This window comes from Furipterus horrens, unplaced genomic scaffold, assembly GCF_987537825.1.
Source record: "Furipterus horrens unplaced genomic scaffold, mFurHor1.1.pri manual_scaffold_7, whole genome shotgun sequence".
Classification (NCBI taxonomy): Eukaryota; Metazoa; Chordata; class Mammalia; order Chiroptera; family Furipteridae; genus Furipterus; species Furipterus horrens.
In genome coordinates this window covers 77631223-77657572 of record NW_028327177.1, presented here as the reverse complement: position 1 = coordinate 77657572, position 26350 = coordinate 77631223, and the positions used below count along the sequence as shown (strand labels likewise).

The 26350-nt window shown below is 40.3% G+C and overlaps 1 protein-coding gene and 1 long non-coding RNA gene across 8 annotated transcripts in view; one reads left to right on the top strand and one right to left on the bottom strand.

Annotated features, from left to right (window-relative positions):
* The window catches only part of FOXP1 (forkhead box P1), a 642166-nt gene that overhangs the window by 260230 nt on the left and 355586 nt on the right, over positions 1–26350 (bottom strand). The gene's annotated exons all lie outside the window — the stretch shown is intronic.
* LOC150004681 (uncharacterized) overlaps positions 5193–26350 on the top strand; it is a 63671-nt gene continuing 42513 nt past the window's right edge. For both annotated transcript variants that reach the window (XR_016512400.1, XR_016512401.1), the window contains exon 1: positions 5193–5366. This is a non-coding gene — a long non-coding RNA (uncharacterized LOC150004681). The remainder of the gene's footprint in view (positions 5367–26350) is intronic.

Genomic DNA, 26350 nt, shown 5'->3' with positions numbered 1-26350 from the left:
AGTAAAGCCTTTGTGGGCAGAGGGCCTGGGTTTGAAGCCCTGTTCAGTCACTTTGTACCTTTGCGAGTAAGTTATCCAATCTCAGAGAATGTCAGTTTCCTCATTGGTAAACAGGGACAAATAAACTACTTTGTCTGGCCTCCATGGAAGTGAAATATGTAAGATGCTTAGCTGCTGCTGTTTAATAGGTGTATGTACAAAACATATGTAAGATATAGTTACATAGTAAACACTTGTGCACACACTATATAGTATAGTGTGTGTGTGTGTGTGTGTGTACAGTGACAACCAGGATTGAAGTGCTATGGCCAGCAGTAAGGACTGGAGTTCCCTGAAGGAGTGCAAGTATCAGTTCCAGCCCTGCAGCTGTGTGACCTGGGGCTGCATCTGCCTCAGAGTTGCCACAACTAGGAGAAGATACCCATAGCTACTGTGAAAGGTTACTGAAGGATCCAACGGCCTCACCTGTGACAAGCACCTAGCAGAGTGCCTGACCCACAGCTGTTGCTCACTTACTATCAGTTATTATTCTTACCTTTACAAGCATTCATCATTAATCTGAGCTGGTGCTTCCCGTTTAGGACTGCTCTTGTCTAACTGCAAACACTTGTGATGGCCCCCACAGAAGAACAGGGCTGGAGTAAAAGATGGTAAGGTTACCCATCTCAACACCATCGTGCATAATTAAAGGCTTTACACTCTAGAAAGCAACTTCTTCCTCATTTTCTCACTTGATGCTTACAAGCCTACAGGAGTAAGTGTGTTGATTTTAATCAGGAACTACTTCTTGAACACCTACTATGTGCAAGGCATGATTCCACGTGCTGAAAATTCAGATAAATATTCCTTGTGGTAATTCATGTGTTTGCATACTGACCTTCCTAAGAAGTTAGAAATTTCCCAGTGGGAATATTTATTAGGAGCTTGGTCTGACCTGAGAAAGTCTTGTCTATATTATTTAATAAAAATGAAAATGTTCTATACTATTACATAAAATCATTTCTCCTTTCCCCCATCTCCCTCAATTATATTGAAAACAACAAAGTTCCACATTTTTGAAAACTATAATATTGGATATGGAATTACAAACATACACAAGTATTTTATAAGCTTTTTAATTCATCTTTGCATCTTACGGTACTTTTGAAATTATATAAAGGGGAGGACAAGCCCTTAAAGGTTTACATTTTACATTGTTTCGATGGCTTTCAAACAGCCTGACATGTCAACAGTGTGGCAGCATTTTCTTAATTCACAAGCTATTGGGAGAGGAGATGTCATCTAAATCTTTTAGGATGCTCAAAGTTGGGCAAACACGCTTTATTCCAGTTTTCACTGGAACCAGGCTGAGTAAACCCCGTGTGCACTTAGCCGTGGCACTACAGGAAAGTCCTGACTGCCAAGATATTAGAAAAGGCAGCCTTCCCTACAGAGCACTGCTTGGGGGAAGGGATGTAAATAACTGCTAAAACTTTTGGTCAGAAGGCATGGAAGTGTGGAATGCTTACAGAGGGACAGCAAGGCTTTTAGTTTCGAGAAACGAGGATGGACACAGCCAATTACTCTTTTTAATACTCTTTGCGGAGAAAGCAGCCTGCAGGAGAGTCAAGTAGCTTGAACTGTTTTTAGGCTTATGACCCTTTTAAAAACACAGCTAACTTCAGCCCTCAGTTACACCCACTCAACTCCCACTGGCTTCCACACGAGCCACAGCAGAAATCGTGCAGGATGGAGAAGAGGTTTAGTTATGCCCTTTGCAGTCTTTGTTCAAATTGAATGACAGTTCACTGGCCAAGGCTATCAAAAGACGCAAGGTAGCTCAAGGAGGGGGCAGCCACGGACTTACATTCCAGACAACCTGCCAAGTTCAACTTGTTAGGGTTCTCACACAACTGGGGAAAACTTGCTTTTTGACCATCCAAGCAGAGGGAAAAACAGAATTTCCTTTTGAAGATGGCAGTCAGTCTATTTTGGAATTGTTTAAAATTATAACATCATCTGCATGAGACCAGATTTGAAGAATTGTAGTATGTGGGCTAAATAACTTTTACCTCCATTTAGCATGGTGTAATTACAGGAAGTTTCCTGCTGTTAACGCAACACAACTTGTGCCTGTGGACTACACTATGGTGAAAAAAAACATCATTTATAAATAATAGGTCCCAAGTCTGACTTGGGGGTGAGTGAAGAGCATTTGGCATCTCAAATTACTTTAACATGGAAAGGCTGAGTCTCCCCTCACCCTCTCTAATCCTTCCTTCTTAAAGGAACACTCAGCAAGATAATGGATCCTTTAAATGTTACATCTTCTGTCGTGCGTTATTGTGGTGAGAAACTCTTCACATCAAACAGTCATCAGGACTATTACAAAGTGGGCTTATAAGAAGGGCTGAAAAGGAGCTGTGTGAAAAGAAGTGGAAAATTAAAGCTGAAGCAGTCGAAGAAAGGGCTTAATTTACTGGCATGTACAGTATGCAAATGAGATTACTCTCAGCTTAACTGCATCATTTATGTCCATAATAACGGCATCATCATTACAGGGCTCAAATTAAATTACACCATAATTAGCATATCAAAGTGATTGGTTAAAGTTTAAAACAAATACCCAATTTTGTTAATGAACAGCTGTAATTGTCATGTACACTTCAGTGAAAACTCTCTAAACAAATATATGTTTTAGAAGATAGAAAGATTTTTTTAAGCAGACAGGTCTATAGCAGAGGTAAATTACCTAAAAAAGAATGACATCAACCATTCTATTAATGTTAATATATGCTGATCATTTTCTGGTAATAAAGCATTCTATCAAAACAAGGCTTCGTTTACATTTAGACACCTTCCCCACTCCTGAATACGACAAACCCCCAGAAACCTATTTCCACTTACAGCAATGATAACAATGCAGGGGTGACCTGTCTCCAACAAGAAAAGGACATGTTCAATAACACGCTATTACTAAACCCCCATATTTATTGAAAAGACATCTGTGTTCAAATTGTGCCGAGTCAAAGCTGATTTTCTCCACATTCCAACCAAAACAGGGAAGAGTGACAGAGCCAGAAAACTTGCCAATTTTATGGGGTAGAGCAGAATACTCCTAAATTGATGACCTCATAATATATTACACAGTCTCCAACTTAATTTCCCCTTTTCAATCACAGCCGTTTCAACCATGAGCTGCACCAGAAAAGTTTCTGCTCCTCCACAATAAAAATAAACCAGGAGGTGCAACTGGCTATTATGTCAATATTGGCTGGAGCAGATATGCACACATTTTACATATGCAAAACCATCACAAATAAGCCTGTTTTCAAATCTTTTTGTGCTAATCATTTAATGTCAAAAGAGTTTCTACACAAAAATCAATAATCTTGAGGCTCACACGCAAAAAAGCATTTTGCCTAAGATGCTCCCCCTTTCCTAAAAATGTGCCCTGTAAATTCTGATATATCTGTGAGGATAACTATCCACTCTGCACTGTGATACACAGCAAGGCAAGTCAAAATATATTTTTCCACCAAAGGAAAAAAAAAGCACTTTCGAATATACTTAACAAGCAAATTGAATGTCTTATTAAAATCGTATTATCTAAACAGTGTTCAAAAATTTAAAGAAAGTAGCTTTTCATTTTATTCATCAAGGAATCCATTAAAGCTTAGGCTCTGAAGTAGTATGTAAATTACGTGCCTTTCAAGGTAGAACTGGGACAAATCCACTCCATCAACTAATGATGAACCTCATTATGGCAGGGAGGATTCATAATGAGGAAAGAGCCACCACCAGTCCATGTTCTAACATAAATCCCTGTAAAATCTGAATATCTCCCTGTCTAATTAAAGGCTACTAATTCCAATCACCCCTCCATGGCCCCAAAGTAAAAATAAACCTCTTTAAAAGCACAGTCTACAGTTATATTTCTAAAGCAGTGCTAGATTCTGTTTGGACTCAAAACCTTCCACTTAGATATGTTTTACGACAAGCATAATTAGCAGCTAGATACAAACTTTGAGGCTGTTCAAGCTCATTTTGGTTAAATACATTGAATTTTTATTTTTCAAAGATCTTCACCTTGACGGGGCTGTGGTGCTGGCCAGAGATGATCGACAGCCAAGAAGCCGGCAGGAGTGCGTAAGCATGGTCACAACATAAAACAAATTCTTAGCGCTCCAGTTCGGGGCTGAAGCTGAGATGTGCAGAAAAAGCCGAGCAGTGTGGCATGAACCCGGGACTGCATTTGGATGGGGACATATTCCAGTCTGCTTGGGAATGACATGCATGATTCTGAAACAAACTGCTCACTTTTAATGTGGTCTGAACTAATGAACAAGTACAGCCCAGCCTCTCACAAGCCAAAGAATTATTCCCTCTTCTAATCACCGACTTTGACAATTTTTTTAAACTGAAAACTATAGAACGCAAACACCGCATTGCCAAACATATTTATTATGATTAATAGCCTGTAATATCCCTCACTAAGGCCTAATTTGCCCTTGTTTTCAATTATGAATGGGCACCACTCTATTCCAGTCCCCTTTTTGGGTGGAGATGAATTTCTTGCTGTCTTTACTCTTTCTATTGTATTGCCACTCAGCGAGGCACAGTTAGTTAAAAACAGCAAACCTCCAGCCTGGCTCTAACAGAGCACCAGATTACACAAAATCTGAGAACAAAATCACTGAGAAATAAGTAAAGGTGTCCAGGGAATTAAAGCAATTAGACCACAGGAAGAAGAAAAAGTACATATGCCACTCATCCACTCACACCTTTACATTAAAATTCAAAAGAAAAGATTAAAAAATTCCTAGATTCTTTATTTAATTTTGATAAAATAAATGGAGAGCCAATGAAGAAATCTCTGCTGTCATAAATTCAAGCGTCCCCAAATGTCTGAGCCCTAGCTCTGTAATACAACGAACACATCAGTGTGATATCAAGTGTAGAATTTCAGAAGTAATGAGTCCATTCTACTAAAGATGCTGCCGCTTAAGTTGCATAAAAATAAACTCCACTACATAAAAGCTGCCACAGTGCGTGCTCTCTCATCCCTTGGCTCCAGGCAAGATCCCCCTCCTTTTAGGTCAGCCACTCATGCAGTAGAAAGACATGCCTCCCAAAATAACTTGGCCCTCCCCCGAAACACTGAGTTGAGCAACCTACCTTTGTTCTGGAGTTGCAGATAATAACAGGCAAGCCTCAAGACCATGAGGATTTGGAAAAGACCAGGAGAGTTGAAGAAAAAGGGGAAGAAGAAGAAAAAGAAATATCACAAGTGGAAAAGAAGAACTGGAGGAAACAACAGGAAAGCCTCCCAATGAAACTGTTGTGGCTGCCACACCACCAGGGTGTCTTCACCAGTGTTTACCCCAGTGAGTACACTTCTGCTCCATCTCATTCACAACTGGTGGCATTTTTTTTTCTGAATCCATGCATGACAATTAAAAGCAACTGCACCTCTCCATTTGGGAGGGGGGTGCCACAAAAGACCTCTGCAATATTTCTTTACAATATCTCTATCACTGATGAGCATTAGTTTGAGTGACAAAGGTCCCAGGCTAAATCAACATTCTTACCTTAATGTTCCTAGTAAAAGGCTCCAGGAAACATAACTCATGAGACATGTATGCAAAGATACGTCTCAAGGAATTAATCCAGAGCCCTCAGATGAAGTGAGGCGGGGGAGAGGAAAACGAAAATGCAGTGGCTTATTTCCAAACAAACGCAGCTCAGCTTGGGCAGCGATGGCATAAAAACAGGTTTGCATATACAGGGCTCAGTGGCAGAAACGAGAGTTCTATAGGATTTATTTGACACTTATTTTCCGGGAAGCCTTTTGTGGAGTTGTACCGCTTGTTTCTCATTGTCTGAGCAGCAGTTAGGAGCTTTCTCCCGGAGGGGGCCTCTCAATCCCTGGGCTTGGCCGCCTCTGACAGGGAGGTAACCATATTAGGATGTGTATGGTAAAGTAAACAATAACATAGTTGCAAAGAAATGGAATTTTTTCTCCCAGCTAATGGTGTGGCCAATCCTGTCTTTTTAGCCATTCCCACTAATTTTGTTTCCCATTTCAAACAGGCCCTCCTCCTCCTTTTAAAAAAAGTGTTAGCTGTTTCCAAATATCTGACTATAAATTTGCTGAGAATGTTTGCAATGCAAGAAAAAGCTCTTAACATCCAAATAAAGATCCAGCCAGTTTAATCATTAAGGGGATGCAAATTTTCAAACCTTTGCAGATACTCAAGCCTCTCCTACTCATCCCCCAACTCCCATCTCTTCCTGAAGGTTAAAATTACTTGGTCATTTAAAAGTACCTTCTAAATAAATCAGATTTTAAAAGAAAGAGACCATTACCTTCATAAAAATTCCACATTCACTTACTGTGTCACTGAGAGAAGAGTCTTAACTGCTCATGCGCCTGAAAATTTATTACCTGAAATTTCTAGGATGGTTACCTTTACATGATCAAGCTCTTTCCCACCTCATCCAACCCCCCCACCAAAAGAAAAAGGCAAGCATAAAATACTGTTGTCAAGTCATCCTTTAGCTAATCAAACAAAAAATATCAAGACTGAGTGATCAAGATGTTACACATTCAAGAAAAGTTCTTTAGGTCCAAAGACAACAATAAAAAGTAAGGCTGCTTTCTGGCCACTGTCACTCAGTATGAGATCCCTGCCCCCCAACCAAGCAGGAGGGAAACAGGACCCTCCAAGGTCAGGGCTGGCTGGGGAGGGCAGCAGGGCGGATGAGGACCACAGACAGTGGATCTGGAGAGAGCTGGAGAGCTCAGAGTGGCTCTGGTAGCCAACCTCGGCCCCAGCACACTGCATGCTTCCATGTCTTCCTCCGCTAGGTGAGAGCCCTGGCTGCTCTTGAAAGCAATCTTCCTGAGAGATCTGCCAAAATGAGGGTGTTTAAATAGCAGCCAGTCCTTGGTGTGCAAGCCGGGGGGAGGGGTGGGAGGCGAGGCTCAGCGTTGCTGCCTTCAAGAACCCCAGAAAGGAGGCATCAAACGAAATACGTGGCGTGAGCAAAAGGGCAAAGCAGGGGAAACAATGATATGTGCAATTAAGAATGAGGCCCGCCTGAGAGAGCAAATAACATGAATGTGGGTATGGTGAAACTTCCTGAGCTCAGAAAGACCCTCCCCAGCCTGGAACCCCGCTGACTGGCCTCTAAAGTGCCTTGGCTCTTATCAGATCTGTATCATATAGAAACCTAAAATCCCTGCTACTCATGTTTTATTAAAACATATTTAGCATTCTTCTTAAAGACAGGTTTTAACCCCAAATACCCATGAAATTAAATCTCCTATGCCACTTATCTGCACTGCTGGGCAAAAACTAAAGTTGAGCTGAACAGAGAGATAGCAAAATCAATAAATCACATGAAACAAGTAGCAGTTCAAAAGTTCAAAGATATGATGGCCAGTTCAGTGCTTCTTAGCACTCACCCAATAATAACTCGTCTCCGTCACTCCTCATAGTACAGACAATTCCGGGGCATCATTTTCATTAGCCTGTCTCATGGAAAATTGCTAGCTATTTACGTGTATGCTAAAATAAATTAGCCATTTCATCGAGCAGTGTGATTCTTATAAAATACATTAACACAATACTCGATTTTCCAGTTGGAGTAAATAAATAAAATCAGTAAATTCAATATAGAGTGATTCTTTTATTGTGCCACTACAGCTCTCAGCGTAAGTATTTTTATTGGGCTTATTTATTTCAATAAAAATTGAAATGGACCACTGATCTCAGTGCTAGCTTCTTTTAAAAAATCTACCCAATATTTGGGAAAGTATTGTGCAAAACACTCAAACTCATAATTTTATTCAAAAATCATTTTCATTTTGGTTGCTATTCCCCAAACCAATTCTGATGGGAAATTTCACAAAAGGAACAGGAGAACTGTGTCAGATGTGTGATTCCTGTGGTGTCTCCGTGCCATCAACCCAGTCTAGGGGTGAGGCCCTGAAGACACAGAAGCTTTGCTGTGTTACAGCCTTCTGCCTGGGTCTCTGGACAGGGAGACCTATCAGTGTCAGGTGGAACAAGTGCCAGGTGGCCTCCTCTGTCACACCGTGTGTAATGCCACTGAATATGGCTTGAAAAGGCTATTTACTCCCACCGCTGTGGGCAAGACTGGGGTATGATGACTATAAGAAAGCTCCAGGAGTGGTGTGCTGATGCTGTAAATGAAACCCAAAGGCCTGTAAGCAGCTCTGGAGGCAAAATGGAGACACCGCCAAACATGAGATTTCCCCAGAGTCACCAGCACAACTCAAATCAAAGGAGAACAGGCTAGTTCCTGTCCGACATCGCATTCTTCTTCCTCTGGTCACACGAGTCTGACTTTTCTTTGGGAAAATGCCCCACTACTCACCATCTCAGTGCCTAGGGTTCACAGAAGGTTGACGCAGATCTTCCAGCTCCAGAGGCTGGAGGCATAAACCAGGTCTGACCAATCAATGTGCTCCTCTCTGCTGGCCACACTGACTGACTGATGGATGGCCATGTCCCAAACCAGAAAGATGCTTGACTACTAGTCTTCTGTAGGGAATACTGGGAAGGAGAGACTTCCTTTTGCTGGGCTTTTGAAAGCTTTAAGAATATGGACTTGGCTTGCCTCCACAAAGAGAAAGCTGGCGGAGACCAGGGCACATTAGCTCAAAAGTGAGCACAAGATCAGGAATGACTCCTAACAAAGCCCATAGAGAGCCTCCTGCTCCTGGGCTTTTTCTGGAGTCAATATGAGTCTGTTATTTGCTTAGCCAGTGGGAGTCAGCTTTGAGTTATCTTTAACCAAAAGGTACAAATACGGGAACTCAAAACAGATGTGTGTTCTCTTCATCTCTACAACGTAGGTTAGCTCTTATGGAGAAGCAAGGCCACAAACTCCTATGGCTAGTATGCAAATTCTGTAAACCTCATATACCCCATGTAACCTGATGACCAGCCACATTCTCTTTTCTGCTAACAATGGGAAGAGTTAGAAGAAGTCAGAACGAACTCAAGATGGTCTCAAAGGAAACAGAACTAAAAATCTAAAACAAATCCAGTATGAGGTCTAACAGAGACTTACTAATGCTTTTCTCTTGGCCCCGGTAGTGGGGGATTCAGGTCAGGGACAGACCAACTCCTCAGTTTAGGTGAAGAGCTACTTGGCTCTCACGACAGGCCTCATGCCTCCTGACCAGATTCACGGACAAGGAGTGAAGATCTGGTTCTTTCAACCTCTGATAGGAGGTTGTGCTGCGGGTGAGGAGGCGGGATGGAGAGGTCGTCAGTCACTGATCACAAAGCCCCAGAGAGGAGGCTAGGAGTCCCTGAAAACAGGCCGACAGGGACCTGCCAGCCCCAATGCCTTTTGAGTCCTTTTCACGGACCCATTAACATTCACACAAAAATTACTAGCACTTTGACCAAATAATCTTACCGTCAGCCTACCGAAGTCTTAAATAACTGGACAATCTGCAAAATTATTTTAGAAGACATAAATATTCTAATATGGCAAGTGTTATAGCTAAAGTTCAATCCCTAATATTGATAGAAGGAAGGAAAGGCTACAAATTCATAAATCATCCTTAAGTTTTACTCCTATATTATGGTTCTTGAATGATAAAAATCACCATTTACTGAATATATGACTAAAGGGCAAGACATATTTGCAATGATATTCTCGTAATGTTTTCCCATTTCACAGATATGGCAAACTGAGACTCAGGTTAAATAATTAAGGTCGCAAAGTAAGTAATGGATAGAGCAAGATTTTAATTCAGGTCAGTCAGCACACAAACTCGTCTGTTTTACCCGATCATAACCTTTCCTTACTTCATTCTCATGCATTCAGTTTTTCATTCTAATGTGCCATTAATTCTTTAATCCCTAATGCCTAACACCAACTCCAACTCTAGCATAAGAGATAACCAGTTAAAACACACAAACATATGGTCACAAAATTGACCATATTCTATGGACGAGATAGACAGAAGTCGGGAGATAAAGCAATGACAGGGTCTGGGGACGGGAGCCTATTCAAGTGAGCTGAACAGAAAGGGTCCTTAGAGTAAGTGACATTTAAGCTGAGATGGAAGAGGTTTAGCCCTGACTACAGCCTACCCAGACTGGAAAACCAGGGCCCAGGTTTCCTCCAAGGGCAGGAGAACCCCAGATCAATACAGCCAGCCTTTCTTCGGCCTGGTAACCACAGTAACATAAACAATACCAGAACAACAATAATAAAAGCTACCAATAATTTTATTTTTAATATACTAGAGACTAATCACTTTACATGTATTTTCTCATTTAATGTTTAAATAGCCCTATAAGATGCACACTATTATTATTTCCATCTTACAAAGGAATAGACTGAAGCTCAGAGAAGTTTAACTAACTTGCTCTCAGCCACACAAAAGCTAAGTGGCAGAGTGCAGATTTGAACCCAACTCTGGTTGGGACACTGAGTTTTAGACGTCACTGGCATCCACCTGCTGCCAAGAACTGTCAGTATGAACCCCGGCTGCTCACACTGACACCCTGGCTCCAGATGCTGACCTGGGCAGGAGGACAACCCGGCCCACTCCAAAACTCAGTGTGCAAGCTCAGGGCCAGTGAGCAGGGGAGGAGGGAGACTTGAAAGGAGAGGAAACAACATTGAGTGTCAACTGGACTTCCCCCCTATAGCTCTATGAAGTCTCCCTTACTTCTAACTAGGGCCACAGGACTTGGGACAAGTTTTTTTCTATACTTAACCTCAAGTTTTAAGCCTACTCTGAACCCATATTATATCCAAAACACAGACTACCTAAAATTTTGGTAGTGAGAGTTATTTTAAAACTCCAACTGAGGAACTTGGGACCCCAGAGTTCTACCCACCCTGAGGAGTACAGTTTCTCAACCCCAGTACTACCTACATTTCAGGCTGGTCACTCTTCATCTTCATTATGGGAGCTGTCTTTTGCATTGTAAGATGTTAAGCAGGATCCCTAGATGCCATCAGTACTGTCACCACCTCAGTTGTGACCACCAAACACGTCTCCAGATATTGCCAAATGTTCCCTCTTGGGGAAAATCACTTCTGGTAATCTAGAGAAACATTGCCCAGTAGGTCTCTCCATGATGATGGAAATGTTCTGTTCAATGCAACATCCATTAGCCATTACTGAGCACTTGAAATATGGCTAGTGCAGTAGAAAAACTAAATTGTGATTTTTAAATTTTAATTTATTGATTTTTAGAGAGAGAGAGACGAAGGGCGGGGGTGGAGGGTGGAGAAAGAGAGAGCAAGAGGCATCAACTGGTTGTTTCAGTTATTTATGAGTCCTTTGGTTGTTTCCTGTATGTGCCCTGACCAGGGATTGAACCTCCAACCTTGGCATATGGAGACGATGACACTCTAACCAACTGTGCTATCCAACCAGGACCAGCAACTAAATTCTTAAATTTATGTAATTTTAATTCATTAAAATGTAATAGTCACACATATAGACTATGTAATTTAGAAGCATCACCAAATTCCCATATTCACAAGAATCTGATTCACAGCAGATGGATATTTGATTCCCAGTTAGAGATTCTATATATTTATTTTTAAATATGCTTTATTGATTATGCTGTTACAGTTGTCCCAATGTCTTTGACCTTTGTTCCCTCTCACCCAGTGCCTCCCCTCCCTCGAATTGTCCCCCCCTTAGTCTATGCCCATTGGTTGTGCATATAGTTCTTCTCAACATCTTCCTATCTACTCCACTCCCTCCTATTATGCTTCTTAATTCCTGTACCATCTCCCTCCCTTTCCCCCCTGCCCCCTTCCAGTTGACCTCCCCCCAATATGTTCTCCATACCTATAATTCTTTTCCCACTCTCATTGCCTACTTAGTTTGCCTTTGTTTTGATTCCCTAGCTTCTGTTGTTGGTTGTTTTGATACAGTTTTCATTTTAATGTTCATAGTTTTGATCCTCTTTCTCCTAAACAAGTCCCTTTAACATTTCATATCATGGTGGTTTGGATCTGACGAACTTCTTCAGTTTTACTTTGTCCTGGAAACACTTTCGCTGCCCTTCCATTCTGAATAACAGCTTTGCAGGATAGAGTATTCGTGGTTGTCAGTTTTTGCTTTTCATTACTTTGAATATTTCTTGCCAGTCCCTTCTTGCCTGTAGAGTTCCTTTTGAGAAATCAGTTGATAGTCTTATTGGGACCCCTTTGTATGTAATTCTCTTCTTCTCTCTTGCTGCTTTTAAGATTCTCTCTTTATCCTTAATTTTTGACATTTTAATTATAATGTGTCTTGGTGTGGTTCTCCTTGGATCTAGTTTTTTCTGGAACTCTCTGTGCTTCCTGGACCTGTAAGTCTATTTCCTTCCCCAAGATAGGGAAGTTATGCTTCATTATTTTTTCACATAATTTTTCAATTTCTAGTTCTTCTTCACCTTCTGGCAACCCTATGATTCAGATGTTGGCCGGCTTATAGCTGTCCCATAGGTTTCTTAGCCTCTCCTCATTTTCCTCACTTCTTGTTTCCTGTTTCTGTACTGGTTGACTGTTTGTTCCTTCTCTATGTTCCGTTTTTTTTATTTGATTTTATCAAAAACTACTTGTTTCATATGTGTTCTTGTTCATTTCAGCAGGACTAGCTTTCATTCCTTCCCTGTCTTGTTTAAGATCTGCTGTTAGGTCTGTAAGCATTCGTATAACCGAAGCTCTGAGCTGTGCTCAGAAAGATTTCCTATCTGCTGATCCGTTAGATTAGATATTTGCTAGCTGGTCAGTTGCATCACTGGGATCTCTTTCATGATCTCAGCCATCCTGACAGTTTTGTGTTTACCTTTGCTTCCTGGGCAGGGCTGTCAACACCTCCTACACTATAGGGGGCATAGCCCTGTGCACTCATCACTACCAGGCGACCCTTCTCATAGCTGTGGAGTTTTGTGTGGGGGCGGGTGTCCAAGATGGATTCTTGCTGTTCACTCTCCGCTGAGAGACTGGGAGCTTCTTCCTCCATCCCCACCCTCTCTGGCCTTCACAATCCAAGGCAATGGGGGTCTGCCTTCCCTGGCGTTGGAATCGCGAGCTGATGGGTCTGGTCTGCAGCCAGGGGTGCTCCCCAGGTATTTCTCACCTCTTTTTAAACATGGGTGTCTGTGCTTACTGCCGTCCCACCGCTGCCACTGCCAGCACAGCTTGACCTCTCCACCCTGGCTTCACCCCTCCTACCCGTCCAGATGAGCACCACTTCTTTATAACTTCATATGTTGGGACTTTCATTTATTTTCTGGAACTTCTGGTTATTTCTGGTTTTGCAGAGTTGTAGTCCTTCTTGGTTGTGGAGGGAGACAGAGCATGTCAGTCTAGGCCCCCATCTTGGCTAGAAGTCTAAAGATTCTTTATATATTGATTTTTAATTAAAATTTTATTTTCTTCTCAACAATCAATAAAATCTCCAAAATTTAGTAGTTTTGGTCTTAACTCTTTAAAAATTCCATTCTTACTCTGAATCACTTCTTTTAATTTTTATTAAAAATGTCAACTAATTTTTATATAAATTCTAACTACAGTTTTGACTAGAACTGTCAATTTATTTAACTGAGTAACTCCATGAGAGATTTATGCTTGAGGATTAGAATCAAGCTTGAGATAAGCAGCCAGTTGCAAAATAACTGTTTTCCTTGTCAGAAAATATATTTGCTACTCTCTTCACAACACACTGCCTGTAAACTGGGTCTTCAGAGGCACGAGCTCTCCTCTAGGCAGTGCTCACTTGGCCTTCCCAAACACAAGTAACTCATACCATTTAGAATGAGTGACATTATGAAAGGTTTCTTGGAGAGCGACATTCCTCTACTCTGCTTCTCCTCTGCAAACTCTAGACAATATACGTTAGGTGCAGCTTTTCCTTATAACTCCAAGTGGGATGAATTTTTCAGCTTAGGGAGAAAGATTAGTACTGATGTAACAGACTGACTGGAAAACCAGCAGCACAGCACTATAAATACATCACCGCTGTCAGGATGTGTCTTTCACATGAGCAAATACAGAAGCAAAGATCATAATTTGGGAGCAAAGGGTAATCACACCCAACACCATATGCAGGGTGTGAAACATCTAGAACGATGGCTCTGAGCAGGAAGTTGAACCATCTGCAAAGTAGTTCCTGGGTGATATACAGAGAGCTTGTGATGGGGTAAAGCCTGGTAAGGAAGAAGGTAAACACAGCACTCTGTCTTAGTTACCTGCCCTCTCTTGTTGATACCAAGAAATTTCAGCTTTAGCTATAAACTGGCGATCCATTGTCATTCTAAATAATGCTGAAAATAATAACATTCAGATCCTTTGTTAGGCGTAATCTAGATTTTGGGTTGACCTTAGCTGGTCAAGTAAAAAGTGCTACTCCACATGTAGACAGTGCTAGACAGGTAGTCAACAGTCATTCCCTAATTCCCTATTCTTTCTGTCCCTCTGCCTACTCTTCAAACTGGGGAAGGAAAAAAAAAGGATATGTTCCCTTGCCCAGCATTCTCTGCATTTAGAGATAGACATCTAATTTAGCTCTTGCCCAAAGATGTAATGGGGAACTGTCTGAAAGATTTTTCCTCCTCGATTAGATGAAAAGAACTCAAAAAAGTCTCTCTCCCCTCTCTCTCTCCCCCTCCTTCCTTCTCTTCCCTCCTCCTTCTCTCCTTCTTCTCCTTCCCCCTCCTTCTTCCTCCCTCCTCCTCCTTCCTCTCTCTCCCCCCCCACCCTCTCTCTCTCCCTCTCTTCCTCTCTCCCTCTCTCTCTCTCTCTCTCCCCCTGTCCCTCTCTTCCTTTCCCCTCTCTGACTTCCTTCTTTCTCCCACCTGGTGTCTTTAAATGCAACTATGTAGGAAGAGCGGACCTGGACCTTTAGCAGCCATCTGTGGTCATGAGGGAAGCTAAAAGAATCATAGATATGCCAACCCAGCAATCAGATATTATTTATACTATTCAGGTGCTTAACCAATCCTGACTGACTTCAGACATCTGGGCAAGTAAATGATAAATATCCTTATGTTTTTAACCACTATTGGTGAGGTTTTCTGTTACCAATTAGTAAATACATGTTAATTGATATATCCTAAATCCCAGGAATGACAAGAGAAAAATCACTTCCTTGAGGGAAGTAAACTAATCAAAGTGTGATTAGTTAATTCTCCTGTTATCTAAGAAGATTCCTTTTTCTTGAGAGACTGTCACTGAAGAAAGTGATTCTCAATTTTTAAAGGTTCCTTGAAAGAAAACACCAACACTTCATACCAACTGTATGCCAACCCTGTGCAAGGCTTTTACTAATGTGGCTCACACACACTACCCTCACCCACTAGCTCTACGTGAGAGGTACAATGATCTTCCAAATTTTGGAGAAGTAACAGAAGCAGAAAGAGGTGAAACAGAAAACTTGGTCAACACAGTGAAGAAATGGTAACATGGCATGGCCCCAACTGCCAACATGAACGGCCCCAGCAGAGTGACACATGTGTCTTGCTCCAAGACACAACAGCAGAAGCCTGGGCCCAGGGCACCCAGGCACCCGCAGTCCTGAGAACTGAACCCTGGAGCGCACATGCTGCAGCAGTAGCTCAAGAAAGATCTCAGTTCATTCTGAACGGCCTTGGATGCTCCCTGAAAGACAACAGCAGCACCCACACTGAAGGCCCCATCACGAGCAGGCAAATGTGTTGATGTCTCCATGACATGGATGGAAAGGAACAGGCCTGTATCACATAGTGCTTGCCCGTTCACCCAATGTTTTAACACCAAAGGGGAGAAAAAGGTAAAGATAAGCTTCCAGAGAAGTTGTACAAAGAAAACATAGGTTAGAAGAAAATAGCTAGGAAACATTGGCAGATAAATTAGCCTCATGGATACATGTGGCATCTACACTGCTGTGGGGAGTGGAGAGAGGCAAGGGTGCCGTTCAGTTTATGGTAGTTAGGAACCATCCGCCTGTCTGGCTTTATAATTGCTGGCTGTGTGATCTTGAGATACTAGCTTGACCTCTCTGAGCCTCAGGCTTTCATCTGCAATAAGGAAATAATGAAAGTAGGTAAACTTTTTGAGTTATGGTGAAAATTAAATAAAATGATACACACCTAAGTTCTCACCTAATAATTGTTAAGTATCATCCTCTTCATCAGAACTAAATGATAATGAATTGCAAAATTACCTTAAACTGCCTAACACAGTAGTTGGCATGCACTAGGTAATCAGTAAATACTTATCCCTTGGTTTTCCCATCTCTATTACTTCTACAAATTACTCAAAGATTTAGTTCTGCAATGATGCACTTACTGCACTTTTTCAAAATAATAATGAATCCATCCACTAAAACCATACTGAGCTTGAGTTGATATTATAGTAGATACAAAGATTAAGCGTCAAAGGACTTATGCTTATTTAATAAATATGTTAAATAAAAAAGACAGAAAAGTCTCATTAAAAATAATAAAAAATATGCAACATTTATATATTTTCATACATTATACATGTAATGATACCTCTTCCATTTACCAAATTTGTTTGAGTTGAGAAAAGATCATTTTAATTTTTAAAATGTTTATATATCAAGTTTTATGCTATAAACATGTACTGCTTATATAATTTTGAGGAAAAGATATCATTTTTCAAAAGAAAAAAACGATGAGAACAATCCAATTTCTACATTCTTGAGTTGGTTTTCTAATAGTGGATATTTTTTCAACTATATAAATGGCAACAAATCTGTAAGAAATAAAAATTTTTCTAAACATTTAACTAACCTAACCTCTATGCCTTTAATAAGTTACTCTTCATTATTTTTCCTCCCCCTTAACTTCCTCTTCTCACCAGGTATAAATTCTTCCCCTGGTTTTTCTTCCCTGTAATATCTGTCTCAGGGGGGTATCTTTAAACCCCTCATGAGTGTGACTGAAAATCTACATGAGCTGGGAACACAAAAATAAATAACACCCTCCCCCCAAAATGAATAAATAACCCAGGAAGAGGCATGACCACTGGGCTGGCTGGCCTCCTTCATGGAGATTCTGTGAACTGGTGTTTGTTAAAAAGTTTTTCCTTTTTGGGTGGCTGGCCTCAATCAGTCCTGTGAATGCCGAGACTTAAGATAAGCAATGACACACTTAACTGTTATATACTTTTGTTTTTAATTTTATTTTTTGGTTTTTTAAATTACAGTTGTCCCATTTTTCCCCCATTGTTCGCCCCCACCCAGCCCACCCCTTCTCCCGCAATCATATCCCTCCCCATTGTCCATGTCCATGGGTCATTTATACACGTTCCTTAACTAAACCCTTCCCTTACTTATTCCCCTTCTCTCCCTCCTCCCTCCCCTTGTTGACTGTTATTCTGCTCCTTGTCCTATTTAGTTCATTTGTTTATGTTGTTCTTTAGTTTCATGTATTACGTGGTATCATATGGTATTTTTCTTTCTTTGCCTGGCTTATTTCACTAAGCATAATTCTCTCTACTTCCATCCATGTTGTCACAAATGGCAGGAGTTCCTTCTTTCTCTCTGCTGCATAGTATTCCATTGTGTAAATGTACCACAGTTTTTTGATGCAGTCATCAACAGATGGGCACTTAGGCTGTTTCCAGCACTTGGCTATTGTAAACAGCGCTGCTATGACCATAGGGCTGCATAAGTTTTTTTGAATTAGGGTTTCAGGATTTTTCGGGCATAATCCTAGCAGTGGAATCGCTGGTTCAAAAGGCAGTTCCATTTTTAGTTTTTTGAGGTAATTCCATACTGTTTTCCATAGTGGCTGCACTAGTCTGCATTCCCACCAACAGTGCAGTAGGGTTCCCGTTTCTCCACATCCTCACCAGCACTTGTTGTTTGTTGATTTGTTGATGGTGGCCATTCTGACAGGTGTAAAGTGGAATCTCATTGCGGTTTTTATTTGCATCTCCCTGATGGCTAGTGATGTTGAGCATTTTTTCATGTGTCTATGGACCTTTTGTATGTCCTCTTCAAAGAAGTGTTTGTTCAGGTCCTTTGCCCATTTTTTAATTGGGTTGTCTGTTTTCTTGATGTTGAGTCATATAAGCTCTTTACATATTTTGGAGATCAGTCCCCTGTCTGAGATATCATTGGCAAATATGTTTTCCCATATGGTTGGTTTCCTTTTCATCTTGCTGATGTTTTCTTTTGCTGAGCAGAAACTCTTTAGTTTGATGTAGTCCCATTTGTTTATTTTTTCCTTTATTTCTCTTGCCTTAGGAGATGTATCCGTGAAAATATTGTTACGTGTGATATCTAAAATTTTGCTGCTTATGTTTTCCTCTAGGACTTTTATGGTGTCACGGCTTACATGTAAGTCTTTGATCCATCTTGAGTTTATTCTCATGTGTGGTGTAACTTACACCACTCTGTTACATATTAATGTTCATGATAACGCAATCTTTCATTTGGGTGATTTAAAAGGCCCTCTAGTCCGACTTACAGTTAGACACACACTGAATGCTTCATCAATCATAACCATTTTTATTCTCGATCTTGTGGAAAAATCGAGAGAAGGTGAATTTCAACTATACACTGAAGAGGGCTTTACAATTAGCCTTGAAATTTTTTGTCATTTATACATTGGATTCCCACAATTTCTGCCTAAAGAATCTTCATCTGCATCTTCCGCTACAGTAGAGCTTATCTATCTACATCGGCAGCCGTCCATCTCGAGAGACGATGGTGTAGCTTCTTAAGAGTCTATCTGCACCGCCGAGAATGGCTGTGCAGTCCGACTCGGAAGTGACACGGTACCTGTCTCCTCCCGTGTTAAATCGACATCTTGCGATGACGCTGGAGTGTCCTCTACAGAGTAATAGGAAAACCACATTCCTATCTCTTCTATAGGGTCAAATCTTCCATGTCTTATAGAGAGAAGACAGCATTTCTCGCGATGAACTAGACAAAATGCCCAGCAGCTCCACATCTAAAACCCTTTTGAGCAACAGCTTGAGAAGCTCACGGCAACTTCAACTGAACTTGAAAGGGGGATCAGAACTAACCCACACTGAGAACCTACTCACATTGATCCTACTGGGGTCACACAGTACATCAGTGATCACTCCTACCTCTTGAAAGAAGCTACACCGCTCTCTACTCCTATATGGTCTTGTGATAGTTTCATGGCCAAAATCTTCCTATAATTAACCTTGGACCTACAGATCATGAGGCAAATCAAAAGGCAGGCAGTAATCTAACTCAGCACTGTCCACCATGACTTGTGGATACTCCCACAACTGCAATAAGCTCTTAAATTAGAAACAGAAGAGATTTTTAGGTAAGTACATACTAGCCCCTTAACATCTTGCATCATCCTCATGTGCAACAAACAAATAAATGCAACCACAAACATATAAAATCTGTCCCTAAAAATGTTTTGCTTGGAGCATGGGAGAATTAACCTATACCCTTAAATTTGTGTTTTGTTTTCTTTTTTTAATAATATCTAACATATATTCAACATTTAAATTTTGATTTTATAAGCTTTCTTCACTTTTATCCTCTTCAATTTGCCATCATAACAATCTCCTTTTAGGCTAATAAATTTATTTTTTCATTCCCAGGTCATTTATAGGTTGATTTCTTGAGGCAAGGAAACATTGAATTATTGGAATTCATTGTAGAGATGCTTTCAGGGTCAAGGTTCTCTGTTTATTAGCAGAAGAAATGCATTCAACTAATTTGACTTGCAAGTCTGATACAAATCTCCCTGGAAAAACTGATTCTATTATGATGAATAATCCTTTGAAGTGAAAAACGAGAAATTTACACACTGGGTTTTATTATATATTAATTCTAACAGGGTCTGAAACAAAACTCAAGTAGCCCATCTTTTAGATGTTGGAAAATGGCAAACTTTCCCACAAACTACATGCAAGAAGTAATTAAAGTAAATGAACATGAAATTAAACAGCACCCCCATAAAGTAGGATGTAAGAATAAAGAGTATTACGGGGAAAAAGATTGTCTTCCTGCTCTATATTAATCTCATGAATTGTGCACTTACTCTATTTCGTTTATTATTTGATGATGGGTTTTTAGAACTTAGGTTTTATTAAGACTTGCTGGAGGAAGGACGTCAGTAATAAGCTAGCCAGGTCCTGGGTATGTTATTATGTCTTTCTTTCCCAGTGACTTAAGTACTAGATGAAGCCATGCAAGGCGAGGGCAGGCTCATCAAACTTATGGCACAAAGCTGAAAGGTTTCCTGGTACCATCAACTGACAAAGCCAAGATGCTGATCAGAAAGGGAAGGCTAAAGCTACAAAAGGTGGGACTTCATTTACAGAGCAAAACTCTGTACCTCTCTTCAATAAACTCTACTATTCCTGTAGAATTTAGGAACAACTAGTATTTGTTGAATTTGGGGGGTTGTCCAGAATCCATTCTCACTTCAGTTTCCTTTGGAGAATTACCTCACCCCACCTCTCATTGTTGCAAGCACAGTGGGACTCCTCAGTGAAGGTCCCAGGCATTCTCATAGCCATGGAGTAGATGCATGATATACACTAGGCCCAACCTGATGCATCTAAGCAGACTGATGTAAGGACAGAAAAGTGTTTGGGGAGTAGTGATTTTAGCAGGGACAGCGATGAGTCATTCAAGCTGCCAAGGTACTGGAATTGCCCTGCTTCCTATCCTTTCCAAACTTCTATGCAGTTTGTGAGCTACAGGCTATTCCTCCAATGAATCCCTTTCCTTTAAGAAGGCCAGAGCTTGCTTGCAACTAAAAAACCTCAACCTATATGATAGGGAGATCCTTGTTTGACCTTGGTTCACAGAAGGAAGCTGAGCTTACTGAACGCATACTCAGTATCATTCACAATATATATATTGTGGTCCTGTGTTATATATGGCTACTCTGAAATGCAACACAAAATTTTGGTCAATGGTCATTTTATTCATTTTTTCCCCAATGGTCATTTTAAAAAGACCAGTGTCAAAATCTGCAGATGAGAAATCTTCCTTCCAGTTCTTTGCAGCACAGTTTTAGAAGTATTTTAAAAATACAGAATGGGGGCACTGCACTGGCCAGGTAGTTCAGCTGGTTAGAGTGTAATCCCCTTATGCCAAGATTACAGGTTTGATCTCTGGTCAGGACACATACAAGAAGCAACTAATGAATGCATAAATAAGTGGAACAACAAGTCAATTTTTCTCTCAAATCAATCAATCAAGCAATCAATCAATCAATACAGAATGGGTAAAAGAAGAGGTAGGTTCAAAGAGAAAGTTTCCAGGATGAGGGAAGATGAAAAAATTGAGTCATATGAGTATTAATTGAAGAGATGTGTATCCTTAATATGGACTTCCAGGGGCCATAACAACCAGCATTGTGTGTTTCTCAGGTATCATGATCATAGTGAAAAGAACATGGACTTTAGAATTAGGCAGCCCAGAGTGCAAATGTCTGACCTTTCACTTAGCAGCTGTGTGCTTCTAAGTTTTTAATCTTTCTGGACCTTAGTTTTCTCATCTGTAAACTGGATAGTAATCATAGCCATAACTCATAAATTCATTAGCAGGAGCAAGGTTGACAATATATATGAAATATCTAGCAGCCTCAATGTACAACAGGCCCTTAACAAAATAATTACTGTGCTAAACAAATCTGTGGATCATCTACTCTTTATCTAGTGTGCTCTGGGACATACAGAAATGAGCTACATAGGTTCTTACCTTCAGGCAAGAATACGTGGCTTTCAAATCTGAAAAGAACACAACAAAATAGAGAACAGATTTGAACAGAGGTTACAATGAAGTACAAACACACACTTGTGGAAGCCCAAAGGAGTGAGTCACACAGGCTTTCACAGAAGTGATGTATGCGCAAAGCCTTGAAGGATGAGTAGGATGTTATTACATATGGGGGTGGGAAGAGGCAGATTGGCATCCAAAACTGAAGGAAGCATTCCCACAGCTGCACAAGTTCAAGGGCATGACAGAAAAGGAAAAAATTGGTGGTCTGATGTAAGCTCCACAAGGCCAAGGACCAAGTAGGAATCTATCACTACCGTGTCTATCCTGAACTTCTAGGACAGGGCCAAGCCCACAAGAGGCACTCAGTGGTTATTCTGTGAAAGCCTAGACTGGAGGAACAGAAGACAGAATAGAGCCTTGGTATGAAGAGCCAGAAGACCATGCTGAGAAGCCACGTCTTCATCCTCCATCTGGAAAGGCAATGAAAATCTGGGAAGGCCATGAAAGAAGACCAGAGAACAGGAAAGACACTTTTAGAGATTAAGTAAACAGGGTCTCGCAAAGGGAAGGATATGGGAAAGGAATGGAGAAAAAGGGAGAGCTCTGATTAGGCTTTAAGTCTGGAAACTTATTTTTTTTAACTAAAACGATTCTGTGTCTACAACTATCACTGATTATATCCATGAATTTGGACCACAGAAAACCCTTTCAGACAACGGCCCTGTCTGAGCTGCCTCATGATCCTTATGTTGGAAGGAAACTGAACTCTGTGGCATTTAGTAAAAGGTGTTGACTCCAGTCAACTGCCAGTTTTCTACAGATGGACTTGATGGTTTGTGGATAGCTTTTTGATTAAACAAAAATGCCTACAAATTAAGGAAATATCTATATATGAGAGGGCATCTATCACAGAACCATGCTAACCAACGGACATTGTGGAAAGTGCTTCTCTATGTGGACTCAGTCTCCTAGTTATGCTCAAAGTGCGTCAGGACAAGTAACTTGGGACAGGGGTGGAGGGGTTCCTGCTGGAGGCTCAGAATGCCACCCAAGTGGGCAGGGAAGGTGGAAGGCCAGGTGAATAAGAAGCAACATGGAAGTAACCACGGATACTCTCTAACAGTTAGAGAAAGAGGAGGGGATGCAGAGAAGAAATTGGCACACCGTGCTTTCTCACTGTGGTGTTAAGCAGAGTGCCCTTCTGGCCATGCTTAGTCCATACATTTATTTGATGGTTCATTTTTCAACCACTATACATGTTTGTGTTTTTCAGTTTTGGATAAAGTCTGTTAAGCATTCTTACATTCCTAAATATTATATGTAACTCTAACTTATTTTTGTTTCATATTTGGACCAATTTTTAACCCACTATTTGGGGTGGAAATAAGACTAAAACTCAAAATAAAGTAAAAGAGCACAAACTCAAGGCAAAAATAATTAAAATATGACACAATATTTTGCATGGCCTGCATGGCTAGTCAGAAAGGAGAGAATCAAAATATACAATACAGTTGATTTCATTTCCATACTGAAAATATAAAAACGGATGTGCCTTAATGTAGAAATCTGTCACTGAGTAACACCTCTGAGTAACCTTAAATTTAAAATGAAATCTGCCCCTCACCTGTCAGAATGCATCTCAGAGAAAGCCCCTCTGGAGATGTGGTCCTATCACCACTGTCAGGGGCTCTAACCTGCTAGAGGTGAGAAGGGCCTTTAGAAGATCAAGTGTAACCAGCATCCACCTCCCTATTTATTAACAGAGGAGACCAGATGTTCTGGGTTACTGGCAACACCTAAATCAGAATTTAGGTGTATCACCATCTACCCTTCCCCTAAGCACAAATTGCTAATAACGTTTGGAATTTGTTAAACCATTAACAGCATTTCTTTCTTTGGGGTGTCCTTTTAAGCTAAGCAGGAGTTCCCCAGGCACATTAAGGTAAAACAGAAAGAGACCCTAATAATAAATATAGATCAAGAAAAGAGGATAAGGTATTATAAAACCTATCATTTATACCTTTCAAAGTAATACAGGTCCCTTGCAAAGCTGCCAAATAGGTATGGTAATTCTCTTACAGCACATTAAGTTTTAGTCTTATTCTATATTTAATATATCTATATAAATAATGTCACTTTTAGTAAATTATCATGAAGTTTTCAACACAATATAAAATACATTAATTAAAAAATCTTAGTTTCTTTAAACTATAATTTCCAGTTCTGCAATCTGAAAACAAGACCAATTCTGGAACTTTCACATATTTAATTAGGAGAACATAAAAATGAACAAAATGGTAAATCGCATAAAAATACTTTTATTTTTGTAAGAACTAGACGAAAATATTAGAACAAATCTACATTTCCTAAGATCTGATATAACATTGTGATTTATATGGTATCCTTCCCCTTTCTTAAACTCTGACATTTACACACCCACTATTAAAGAAGCACAGAAGAGCAAGACAGGTTACAAGCTCTGTGGACATTAAAGCTATGTTACTCAGTAGTCTAGAATGACTGTAAAAATATTCACAGACTTCAAGATGACTTTATCTCTTGGAGTCTTGATTTACTGTCCAAGCAAGAAATACTAAGGCTGTTATCAGGGGACACAGGCAGAAAGATTTTCCATCATGAACTACTCTAACTTGCATCATCACAGGTTCAAAACAAAGCCTATAGAATATTCATTTCTCAATAAGAAGGTACACAAGTCATCTGGAGATATGCTTTTGGAACTGCCCTTCACCCAAGTCCTCTTTATTATTAAGTATCATTTATTTATTCAGTCATCTACTGGTTTATTCAACAAATATTATTTGTCAAATCTGTACTGTATCAGACACTGAATGCTAAGACTACAAAAATGATGTGAGCCCAGCCTGCATCCTAACTTTGGGGTAAGGAAAAGAGGGTTAGGATATGCCTACCACACCCAGAAATAAATAAGCAATATAATTTTTATATTCATGGTTTACTTCCAACATCAAATTCATGTAGAAAAGAGGCTGCCCTTTAAAAGAAAAAAAAAAAAGTCAGCAGATCAAAGCATCATTAATCAATGTCTCTTTTAAATTAAAAGGTTCACAAAAAGGTGGGCACAGAACCAACGTGAGAAACAAATCACTCCCCCTGCTGAGTGAGGGTCAGAGTCTAAATGGGAGAGTCTTGGTATTTACCCAGCTCATCTCCTGTGTAATGGATTCAGAGAAAAGATTTCCGCTAGGGCTCTGATCATTTGAGTCTTGGCTTATGCTTTTGAAAAGTGACACTTGGGTGGTTACTCTAGTATTGTGACTGGTTTGAGAAATAAACCTTGTAAGTAACCTCTCAGTAAGGTTCTGACTTTCCTGATCTGACCTAGTAAATCTTGAACTGCTGTAAAGGTGCTTCATTAACGACTCTCGTGGAGCTCTCAGGATTACATTTGCAAAATGCCTAGCCATTGTAAAGCAAATGCAAAATATGCCTATGCACCTGAGAAAGGATTTCTGACACAGTGCCTGAAAGAGTTAATGAAACCCCAAAAGAGACTCATTTAAAATCAGAAATATCTCAGCAAGGAGCACTCAGGGTCAGTGTTTCCCACTCTCCTTTTCTTGGGGGTACTTCTATCCACACCACTGCTTAGAATAGGTCAGGGCACAGAGAAATAAAGCATTAAGTTTTCTGTGTACACAGCACGGAGGGAACTCAGCCTTTGACAGAATCAGACTTCCCATCCTGTGAAATATCAGCCCAGAGGAATTTAAATATGTTTAAAAAATAAAATAAAACAACTAAACCTAGTCTATGCTGTGTCATGAAAGCTGGGATTTTTCCATAGCTGCTGAGAGGATATAAGCATAGATAGGATTTGAGGAATTGGATTGTAACGGTTCTATTGCTGCTCACCGCAAACTTTGCTGTCTAATTAGGCAAGGGCCATTTTTAAAAGCTCACACTCTTGTGGAATGCCTATGACAACAGCACCAATCTTTCCCCATACTTTATATTAGTCATAAAGCTTATATTCATTATTCCTTTATTTTCTTCTGTTTTTTATAAATATATCTGTGTTAGAGCAAGTGGAGATAAAAACATAATGTGTACATTTATAGTAGTTGTAATGAGGACATGCACCATTCACTGAGTGTTTGCCACATGCTGGCACAGTGCAAATGCCTCACGTACCTTCTCACATGACCCTCTCAACTGCAGAATAGGTACTACTCTGGTTTCCCATTTTTAAGTTGAGAAATCTGAGGTCAATGTCATAAAAACAGTGAGTAGAAGAGGTGACATTTGAAACTGCCAAGCAGGCAATTAACCAGTGCTTAGTACATAATTAACACTGAATAGAAAGTAGTTGCTGTGAGAAGGGGAGACAGAAAAGTTTTAAAACTACAGCACAATACAGCTAATATACTTAATTGTGAAAAGCTGAAAGCTTTTCCTCTAAGATCATGAATAAGACAAGGATGCCCACTCTCACCACTTCTATTCAACATAGTACTGGAAGTCCTAGCCACAGCAACAAGATAAGAAAAAGAATTAAAAGGCATCCAAATCAGAAAGGAAGAAGTAAAACCCCCATTATTTGTAGGTGACATGAAACTTTACATATAGAATCGAAAAGACTCTTCC